Source organism: Humulus lupulus, chromosome 3, assembly GCF_963169125.1.
Source record: "Humulus lupulus chromosome 3, drHumLupu1.1, whole genome shotgun sequence".
NCBI classification, from domain to species: Eukaryota; Viridiplantae; Streptophyta; class Magnoliopsida; order Rosales; family Cannabaceae; genus Humulus; species Humulus lupulus.
In genome coordinates, this window is record NC_084795.1 from 15,592,102 (window position 1) to 15,603,265 (window position 11,164).

The following is an 11,164-nucleotide window of genomic DNA, read 5'->3' on the forward strand; positions in this document are numbered from 1 at the left end:
CTATGCTCAGGTGGTAGAGAAGGCTCTTGCTGTTGAGAGCATCAGAGATGAGGAAAAGAGTGCCATGAGGCATGGAGCCCAGATAGTGGTACCTCCACTTATTGGAGCAAGTAAGAAGAAAAGCTGGCAGACTCGTCCAGTATGCACGCGGTGCAAGAGGCGTCATCTGGGAGAATTCCGAGCGAAAGCATGTTTCCTATGTGACATGGTTGGACATCTCAAGAAGGATTGCTCAAGGCTAAGGGAGCTTGAGCATATGAGGATAGACAGCTCGACTCCAGCTCGAGTGTTTGTTCCAGGGCAGTCAGAATCTGAGACCGAGACTAGTTCGTCGGGGATGACAGGTCAGTCTTTTAGTTCTGAATTATGAATTATGCTGGTTGGTTTTGGTGCCATGCTTTTCCCTTTTTTGTTGTATATAGAGAGGCATAGAGTTGCTATGCAGATCACATGGTTATGATGTGATGAGGAATGTAATACATTATTCGTAATCCAAGGGACGAGTTAGATTATGGAAAAGACTCATCGTTGGTTTAATGAGTTAGTAATGACTGGCTATGGTTGATCTAAGGTGTGGATCGGTTAAATAATTTTAGAACAGTTTTGAATAGCAAGGAAAGTATAGTAATTCTTGAGCTTGTGAGCAGAAAGTCTTGTGACAATTGACACTGTGCATGGATTCAATATATTTATGATACCGGATGTGAGGGCTGAAGTTTGTGCAGGGAGGTGCATGAAGCTCTTAGCCAGTGTGGTGGATACCACCTAGATTGTGTTAGTGAGATCAAGACAGACTGGACTGGTCTGTGAGTTTTGAATGTGTTCCCAAGTGGTCTGCCAGGGCTCTTTTTATGAAAAGGGACTAGAATGGTGTTTGATTTAGTGCCAGAGAGGGAATCAGATGTAAACACAGTTTTGAGTGGCTCAGTGGGGTTGTAAGAATTAAAGAGTTAGTTGCTAAGTAAAATGGAATCCTTTAGGGTGGATCTTGGATCTGGTTAAGACCAGTTAGAGATCAGAGTGAGAAAATTATGTAAAGGATTGTGCTTGTATTGGATTAGAGCACTATGAGTGCTGAGTATATTTTGGGAATTGGGTTGATACTAAGTGTTTGTGAATAAGATGAATAGTGCATTCAAAGGTTTATTTGAATGGAATTTGAGATCGTCTTGGACGATGGTATAGTGGTGTTTTCTCTGTGGAGAATTGCCAAGAGTGAAAAGTGCCTTGGGGACAGGAGTGTCCATGAATTGGTAAAAAGGCATTTTAGGTGCCTTGGGGAGAAAGTGCTGGGTCTTTATAGACCAGGACCAGTTTGTGGGTTGTTATGACATCCTAGTGGCAGAGAAAAGGTGATTGCCTATGTAACATGTTGATTAAAGAATCAGACCAGGACTGGATAGAGTTTCTGGCGGGCCGAGTGGCCAGTTTATTGTCTGAGATTATTATCTCAAGAAGAATAGAAAGGAAAGATAGTTGAGTGAGCCACAGACGGGCAAGATTGAATGGAAAGCTTTAGCTGGATTGGCTAAGGGTTGTGTAACGACAGACGTGGATTTATGGTGGTATAGAGATCGGACTTGGGATCCGATGGACATTGAGATTAACTGGGAGATTCTGGATGAATCTCATGCTATTCTTTTTTTCGTTTCATTCAGGCATCGTGAAAGGGTAACATGATATGGGAATTTTATAGTGATGGCCTGAGATGAATGGGCATATATCGAGGCATGTATAAAGTTCTTAACCTGTTAGCAGGTCGAGACAGTGTGTTGGGAAACAGCAAGGCCATTACAGCCTTTGGGTGTTTCATAGTGGGAATGAGTGAGCATCGCGATGGGTTTCGCGGTGGGATTCCCAGGTTGATGGATTGAAATGATTTGGCATTAAGTCATTGTGGACTGGTAGTCCAAGTGAGTCTAGTGTATCAGTAAGGACAGGTAAAAAGTATAGCTGATCTATATTTGAGTCTCTTTGTGAGAAGAATAGAGAGCCTTCGTGAACTCAAGGTCTATCTTATCAGATGAAGACTCTAATGTTACTTCCAGGTTATGGAAGGGTGAGAGAAGGCAATGAGTATATAAATAGAATTTTGTACAGACCTTTGTTCTCAGGCTGATCATAATCAGAGGGAGAACTGTCCAGTGTTGAAAGGGTACCTTATGAGATAAGGTATGGTAGAACATGTTCATCACCTGTGCATTGGAATGTGATGGGTGAGATGTTACATCTGGATCATGAGATGGTTCAGGGGACCATAAAGGTTACTAGAGGTTGGAGCAGGGATGCTCATTTCTCAGATTAAATGGAAAGTGATACTAAATTGTAAAGCAGAAACATGGGGTTCCAGGTATTAAGTTATGTCTTCCTAAAGAATCACCATGGTAAGGGGTGATGAGTAAAGGCAAGTTGAGCCTAGGTTGGTATGACAGTTTAAGTCCTGGATAGGACTGGTTAGATTATCTTTTGTTGGACCATAGTTTGGGTTCTGATAGTTGTACATTGTTTTGTGCATTTCCATGCAGTGGACATGGGTTGAAAGAACTCATGAGTTGAGTTATGAGATTTTGAGGAACAAAGTATACCTTGATTTAAGGTACATTGCAGAAACAGTGAGGTCAAGAGAATGACCTGGGAAACTGGAATTGGTTGTGCGAAATTCTTATTCCGGGCTGTTCAGATAAATTTCGAGGACGAAATTTCTGTAAGGAGGGGATAGTTGTAATGCCCCAAATTTCCTAATAAGGTTTAGGACCTTGATTAGGAGGCCGGGAGGGCCATAATTGATTTAATATGTTATAAAATGAATATATGCATGTTAATGTGAATTATATTATTATATGATGATAAATGCATGCGTATGGGAGTATTTAAAATGATAAGGGCATTTTGGTAATTTGGCCTGTTGAGGGCATATTTGTAAATTGGGTGCATATTGTAATATGTGAATGAGATCTCATTATTATGGAGATATATTCGAGCTATGCGGCATGAGACGGTCATATATAATGAGTTAGCGGTTTTATCATAACGGGGTCAATTTTGGGGTAATAGAAATGTTATTTGGTGATAGATTGGGAATATTTGAGATCAGGGTGAAATTCTGGAAGTTTTGACTATAGTGTCCCCGGGGGTGTTTTCGGAACCCCGAGCACTAGGTTTTATTTAAGGTTACTTAAGCTTGAAGTAGCTTGACAGATAAGAGCATACGTTAGAAACTTCTCGTTCTCTCTCAAAACAGTCCGTTTTACCGTTTGAGCCTTTTTGAGGAAATCTTGAGTTCTAGGAGTCGGAATCAAGCGAGGGTCGAGGCATAGCGATCCTAGGAAAGATTAGAAGCTTCTTAACCGAAGGATTTGACGAGAAACAACCCAATCGAAGGTAATCTAAGTTTGAAGTTTGAAGTTTTTAAAGTTTTAAAGCTTAGAATTGGACTTTGTGAATTGTTGAGTTTTTGGTTGGTTTGAGCTTTGGGTTTTGAGGGTTTTGGAGTATTGGGAAGCTTGGGAACTTTGATTTGATGATTGGGGAATGTTTGGGTATGTTTTTGGAAGATTTGGAGTGTTTAAAACGCGTTTGGGAATGGCCCAGGGTTGGGGGCCGCGACCCTGTTCTTGTGCGCCGCGGCCCTAGTTCGAAGAAGCAGGTGTCAGGAAGTGAGCCTTGCTGGGTGCCGCGGCCCTTGCCTCAGAGAACCCTGGGGGCCGCGGCCCAAGGTGCTAGGGCCGCAGCCCTTGCCCTGTTTTCGTCCCGTTTGCTCGTTTTGACCCCGGGAACTTAGTTATGGGCCTCGGGAGTGTCCCTACTACTTGGATTAGTTTGGATTGATCTCTTGGGGGCTATATATTGGTGTGGAACCTTTGATTATCATGTTATTAATGGTGTTCCATATATGGTTATGATTAGGTGACCGCTAAGGACTTAAAAGTTGATCGTTCTCAAGGATCGTTCTTATATTGGTACTAGCTCGAATCTGAGGTAAGAAAACTGTACCCTGTGTATATGTGACATGCATGGCTATTATGGATGCATGTTGATTGATTATTGAGCATGACATGCATGGCTATTATGATGCATGTTGATTGGCTGTTGAGTATGACATGCATGGCTATGAATGATGCATGTTGGATGTTTAAATGTAAACATTGTTAGCATAATGAATGCTTGGCAAATCTTGTCCATTTGCATATGACTGTTGTTGAGGCATGCTGGATAATTAAGTGTGATGCATGTAATGCACGAGAAACATGTGATAGGGCATGCCATGAACGATGAATATGAGATTGGTCAGAGCTTGAGTCTCTAAGTTTGTGCATGATCATGACTGTGCTAGAAACTGTTTAGTAAGCATGCTGAATGCCCTATTCTTGGATAGCTGGCATATGATACATATTGATAGCATTGCTTACTTGTGTATGGACTGAATACATAATCGACAAAAGTGTTAGTATCAGCTGTGAGGCTGTGACTTATTTGTCAGGCTCGGCAGTGTTACTGGACACAGGTCAGGAAGCGCTGACTTACTTGTCAGAACGGCCTTAGCGTGAATCACGCAAGCCAATAGAGATTAGATCTAATCGATTACTAGCATTGAATGACTCAAGGAGCATTAATGCCTGACCGACCCTGAGGGTCGATGAATAAACAGAGCTTGAAGGCCAGTGGCTTACCTATCAGCCACTCTCTTGCTAGAAAACAGAGCTTGAAGGCCAGTGGCTTACCTATCAGCCACTCTCTTGCTAGAAAATAGAGCTTGGAGGCTAGTGGCTTACTTAACAGCCACTCTCCCGCTAAAAGACAGAGCTTGGAGGCTGGTGGCTTACTTAACAGCCACTCTCCCGCTACAAAACAGAGCTTGGAGGCTGGTGGCTTACTTAATAGCCACTCTCCCGCTAGAATCATGTGATGTGCACCCATTGGTTTGAAAGCTTTATATTCAGTGTGATTATAATGATAATCATTTGATAATGTTTATGAAAAGTATTATGTTTTCTTGCTGGGCTTCGGCTCACGGGTGCTATGTGGTGCAGGTAAAGGCAAGAGGAAGCTAAACCATCCTTGAGTTGGAGGGCTTAGGTGATGACGTGTACATATGCGGCTGCTCGACCGCCACGGTCGAGGTTTAAAGTGGAACTAGGGTTGAACCCTGTTTTGCCGCTTAGAACGGCCTGTTGTAAATATTTTCTGTAATAAACTCTGAATTGTATTTTTGGGATCCCAATGTATATGTTAAACGTTCTAGTGAAACGTTATATCTTAACCATAATGTTTAATCCCTAAACCACTAATCATACTTAGATCACGATTTTGGCCAAATGTCTCGATTAGCAAGTTTAGCACTATCTACAAGGCACACCGTAACGGTCCCAGGAGTTGGGGCGTTATAACATCATGGTACGTCATAACGTAATCGTAACATATCATCATGTCATAACATAATCGTACATATCATCATATCATAACAAAATCATACATATCATCATATCATAACATAATCGTACATATCATCATATCATAACATAACGTAACATATATCACAAACATACAGCATACATGATGAGCATGGAACGCTAGTTGTCCATGTCACCCTATGAGGTAAACAGGAGATCACTGGTCCTTGAATAACCTCGGCGCGTCCGCCCTAGGAGTCACGTCTCAATGTTCTTAGTAACTCGTGCGATGTATCTGACATCGTAATCTGTTTGATGTATCTAACATCGTATTCTGTTTGATGTATCTAACATCCATACACATATCACATTCAACATATCATCACATTATGGCATTCATAATTTCATAACAGTTCATTCATATAACAACCTTACCATTCATAGCATAAAATCATAGAATCTATCTAACTTCCTTACTTCAGGTCCAAGCTAAGAATTTCACAATCTTTCAACGAGCCTATATCATAATCAAAATAACATTTCTTAGGTTCACAAAATTACTATTTTGCCCTTCCATACAACTCATGTGTGCATGGGCCATGCACTCATGATAACAGTTACCCTAAACATGCAATTATCGCCAAAAAGAATAATGCTCGTTCTACCCATTTTACTAACATGATTGTTTTATAAAAATCACATGGTTGAATAATAATCATGATTTTGGACGTAAAAGTTGATTTGCATGTAACATGCATACGTGGGAACATTGCGTAATAAAGACGTTTTCAAAAACGATAATTCTACATTTCTTGCTTTTATTGTTTGAAAATCAATAGACATATTACATGCTTTATTTTTCTTATAAATTTCTAAGTTGATTAAACTTCTCAAAACTTTATTTTATTTTATAAAATTATTTTATTTTAGCTCAAAAATAAAATATGTGTCATCTCCATTAATTAATCTCAAATTACAAAGAATTAACCAAAAAGCTTGGATTTAATTAAAATGCCTATTTTTAATATGTCCCTTTTAAAGATATATTTTATCATTGTGTTACATAAATGATGTGAAAAATATATTTTTAGTGTGGAAAAATACATTTTGATTTAAATTATTTAAGACTTAGTTTTTATGTAGCAAAATCCCTATGTGACAAATTTAATAACAATTTTAACATTTTTTAAAGCAAACTTTCAGCCACCATTTATTTTCTTCAAAAGTCACAATTAAATAGAATCTAAATATTTTTCTCAATAAAAATAAAGGAAAAATCATTACTTATCAAAATATGTATTCATACCATTAAAATATCATTTTTCAATATTACCATAACTTAGGAAAAATAATTTATTCCAAAAACTCATCAAATTCATTTTAGTGACATTTACTTCATATTTTATTACAAAAATTCCAGCAATTGTTTTTATCATTAAAAATCACCATAATCAATTTAAAAGCTCATATTTTTTTAATAAAATCAATAAAAATTCTGTAGGTAATTAATTAAGTAAAATATCATAACATGAGACTTAAAATCCCCTTTTTAATTTCATAAAAATTAACATAACATCAAGAACATTACTTATGCATGCAACTCATCTTTTTATCAACTTTTACCCAATTATTTACAAAAAAAACAGCAAGCTTAATTCCTCATAAAACTCAACTTTTGTCCCAAAAATTACATAAAATCATACATGTTTAAAATCTCATCATACTCTTATAATATGCATGATTCTAATATCACTAACATATTCACATGAATTCTTTTAAAACCATTTTTTTCTATTCCATTGAAAACCAACAAAACACTAACAATGACAATAACATATAATAACTCATAAGCACCATATTCACATATACCTTATATTATCCTAACATGTTTCTATCATGATTTTCATGCATCTTATAATTTAATCATTCACAATATAACATGCATCTATCAAAATTTCATGGATCAAAATATCAAGATTGCCAATTATTATCTTACCCATATCACATAGGTCCTAAAACATGGATCTACTATATTGAAATTCACTCAACATCACAAAAATATCAAGAACATACTTAGGCATGCCTAGGCCGAAATCTCCATGCATGCATTCATAGATTATCACAATTTTTTTATGCATAGCAAAATCAACATCACAACCCTTTTAACACAAATCATACTCTCACAATATACAAATCATATACACCAATCCTACCAAAAATCAACCATTAGCATCATCATCAAAACCTCATAGACAACCCACCAAAAACAATATAAAGGCTAAGAAAAGACCATTACCTCTCTTGATTGTAAAATCAAGAACACAATAAGATCAATACCCAAACTCCACACCCTTGTTCAAGCCTAGGGTTTTTATTGGAAAACCACCATGAGGAGAAGAAAGAACCCAAACACACAACAATAACACAAGTCAATAACATATTATCAATAAAAGAGATTATACAAATAAGAAAAACAAGAGGACATACTCTAAGAGGGGTTCCTCTTCACCTTCTCCTTCTTTCTTTCTTTCTTTCTTTCTTCCTCTCTCTCTCTCTCTCTACACGCCACTCTCTCTCTCTCTCTCTCTCTCTCTCTCTAGGTCACGGCAGCCACACAAGAGCAAATGGCTCTTCTCCTCTTTCATTTCCCCTTTATCATAATCCTCTCATAAAGCCTCCCCAACACAATAAGGTAAGTTTCCTTTTTCCATTTATTTTCTCTTAATTTCTCTTTATTTAAATAGATATAAAGGAATAAAAAATGATCATGCCTATCCCCAAAATAACTATTGTCTTCAATTTTTGATTTTTATTACTTAAAAGAAATCATTCCTTTCCCACTAGGTCACACGCCCAAACACTCTTCTTCCCTTTCTTTTCCTTTTTTTTTTTATAAATAAATAAATTAACTCAAATAAAATCTAAAAATAAGGAAATATAAAATGTGTAGGAAATCTACACATGTGCACCATGCTACCATGCACTAGCACACACTAAATCACTAGGGTGCATTACTATCTATCATGCACCTTAGTGCATTCCACCATAGCTCACATAATTACCTCAATTGTCACACTTAATTAAAATGTAACACTAATAGTAAAATAAACATGTTACACAATTATTCACTTATTAAATTAATTAACCAAACAATTCTAACAATTAAATAAAATAATAACCAATCAAATAAAACAAATAATTATCCAAATAAAAATAACAACACTTAAACAAAACAATTCATCACACTTAACATTTAAATAAAATAAATCACAAAAATTTTAATAATCTAAAAAAAAAAAAATTTGGTGCACTACACTGCTTCTCTTACGGATGCCAGTACCTCCGAGCAAAGGAGGATTTATGAGAAGTGGGACCGTTCAAACCGCATGAGTCTTATGATCATCAAGCGCAGCATATCTGAGGCTTTTAGGGGTGCGTTGTCCGAGGAGGTCACCGATGCCACAACTTTCCTTGCTGAAATTGAGAAACGCTTTGCAAAAAGCGATAAGGCGGAAACAAGTACTCTTTTAAAGAAACTTATTTCCATGAGGTTTAAGGGCAAGGAAAACATAAGGGAGTACATTATGGAAATGTCTCACCTTGCTTCAAAGTTGAAGGCACTAAAGCTTGAGCTTTCGGATGACTTGCTTGTCCATTTAGTGCTTATCTCTCTTCCTCCACAATTCAGTCAATTCAAGGTCAGTTACAACTGTCAAAGGGAGAAGTGGACTCTTAATGAGCTCATTTCATTTTGTGTTCAAGAGGAAGAAAGATTGAAGCAAGAAAAGATTGAAAGTGCTCACTTGGCAAGCATCTTTAAAGATAAGGGCAAGAAAAGGAAATCTGAGAATGAAGCTGCTAAGGGTACAACCCAAAAGAAACAACAGAAGGATTCAGATGGTTGTTTCTTTTGTAACAAGCCTGGACATGTGAAGAAAAATTGTACCAAGTATCACGCATGGCGTGCAAAGAAAGGTACATTTCTTACTTTGGTCTCTTCTGAGGTAAATTTAGCTTCAGTACCAAGAAACACTTGGTGGTTAGATTCCGGTGCTACTACTAACATCAGTGTTTCAATGCAGGGTTGCCTGAGTTACCGAACGCCAAGTGATGCTGAAAGAAGCATTTATGTGGGAGACGGCAAGTCGGTGAATGTGGAAGAAATAGGGCATTTTAGGTTGTTGTTAAGTACTGGTTACTATTTGGACTTAATAGATACTTTTGTTGTACCGTCATTTAGGCGGAATTTGGTTTCTGTTTCTTGTTTGGACAAATTAGGTTATTGTTGTTCATTTGGAAACAACTACTTTAGTTTATCTATTAATTCAAATACTATTGGAACTAGTTCTCTTATGGTTTATGACAACTTATATTTGCTTGACACCGTTGCTTCTTATAATGAAACCTTAAATGTGGAATCACGTGGTACTAAGCGTAAAATAGATAATGAAAAATCAAGTTCCTTATGGCACAAATGGTTAGGTCACATCTCTAGAAATAGAGTTGAGCGACTTGTGTCTGATGGAATCTTGGATTCAATTGATTTTTCAGACTTTGATGTTTGCATTGAATGCATCAAAGGCAAACAGACCAAAACAAAGAAATTAGTGTTGATCCCAAAAGAGGATGTTTTAATATTTAAGCTCGCAAGTGCACGAATCGTTTCGGAATATAATGTTCATGTAAGTACGAGGTCGAACCCATGGGAGTTGACTAACATCAAAAGAAACTATTTCAAACAAAGCAAGAATATTCTAACCTAGTTCCAAATATTTGATGAGATTTTGTTTTAGAAAAATAAAACACAAGTAATAAAAAGATTTAAGATTAAATAGAAAAATGGTTTTCAAATGAGATATATAAAATAAGATTATTAAGATTTTAGAATCCACAAAATGCAAGTTCAATAGTATTTATAAGTATATTGATTCCCAAGTTTTAATATAGTTGAAATAAATCACACTATATATTTTTTCAAAATATATTTTCTATTCAAGCACAAGTTACTCTTTCAAAAAGGTAGGATTTTTCTTCACTTATATAAGATATAATTTCTAAGCATTAGTTGTGTTACAACCTAATGAAACTACAAGAAATCAAAGAGATTATGTTTAGGCAAAATATGATACTTATGCTCTAAGAATTAGATGTGAACAATTTAATGAAAAACATTTAATCAAAGAATATCATATTTTTGCATAACAAAGAGCTAAGTGTAATATGATTTAACAATCAACAATAGATGAAAAATGCATATCTTTGATAGAAAAATCCATAAACAATGTTGTACAAATGGGAAATCAACATACAACAAAAAATACTATCTAGTTACATTTTGCTTCATCATCATCTTAATAACCTTTGAAAAAGATTAGAAGCTCATAACTAGATTGAAATAAAAATTACAAAATAACATACTTGACATGCTCTTCAAAAGATGAAAATGGTAGAGAAAAGAGAGAAAAATATGTGTAGAAGATGTTGAAAAGATGAAGAAGAAGAGCTCTCCAAATGGTCTTACAAGACTATATTTATAGGCAAAATATGGAGATTAAATTAATCAAATTAAAATAAATAAATTGATTAATTTAATTGTGTTGGGAAGTGGTAGGATAAATAGAGTAAATGTAAGAGTATTGGAAAGATGAAATGTTTGGTTGGGTAAAATATTAGTGAAAAGCTAGGGTAAAAAATGAATTAGGAATGTTTATTTAGGTAAGAAAAATAAGGAAGAGTAAATTGATATTTGAGTGAAAAATATTGGGAATGAAAAA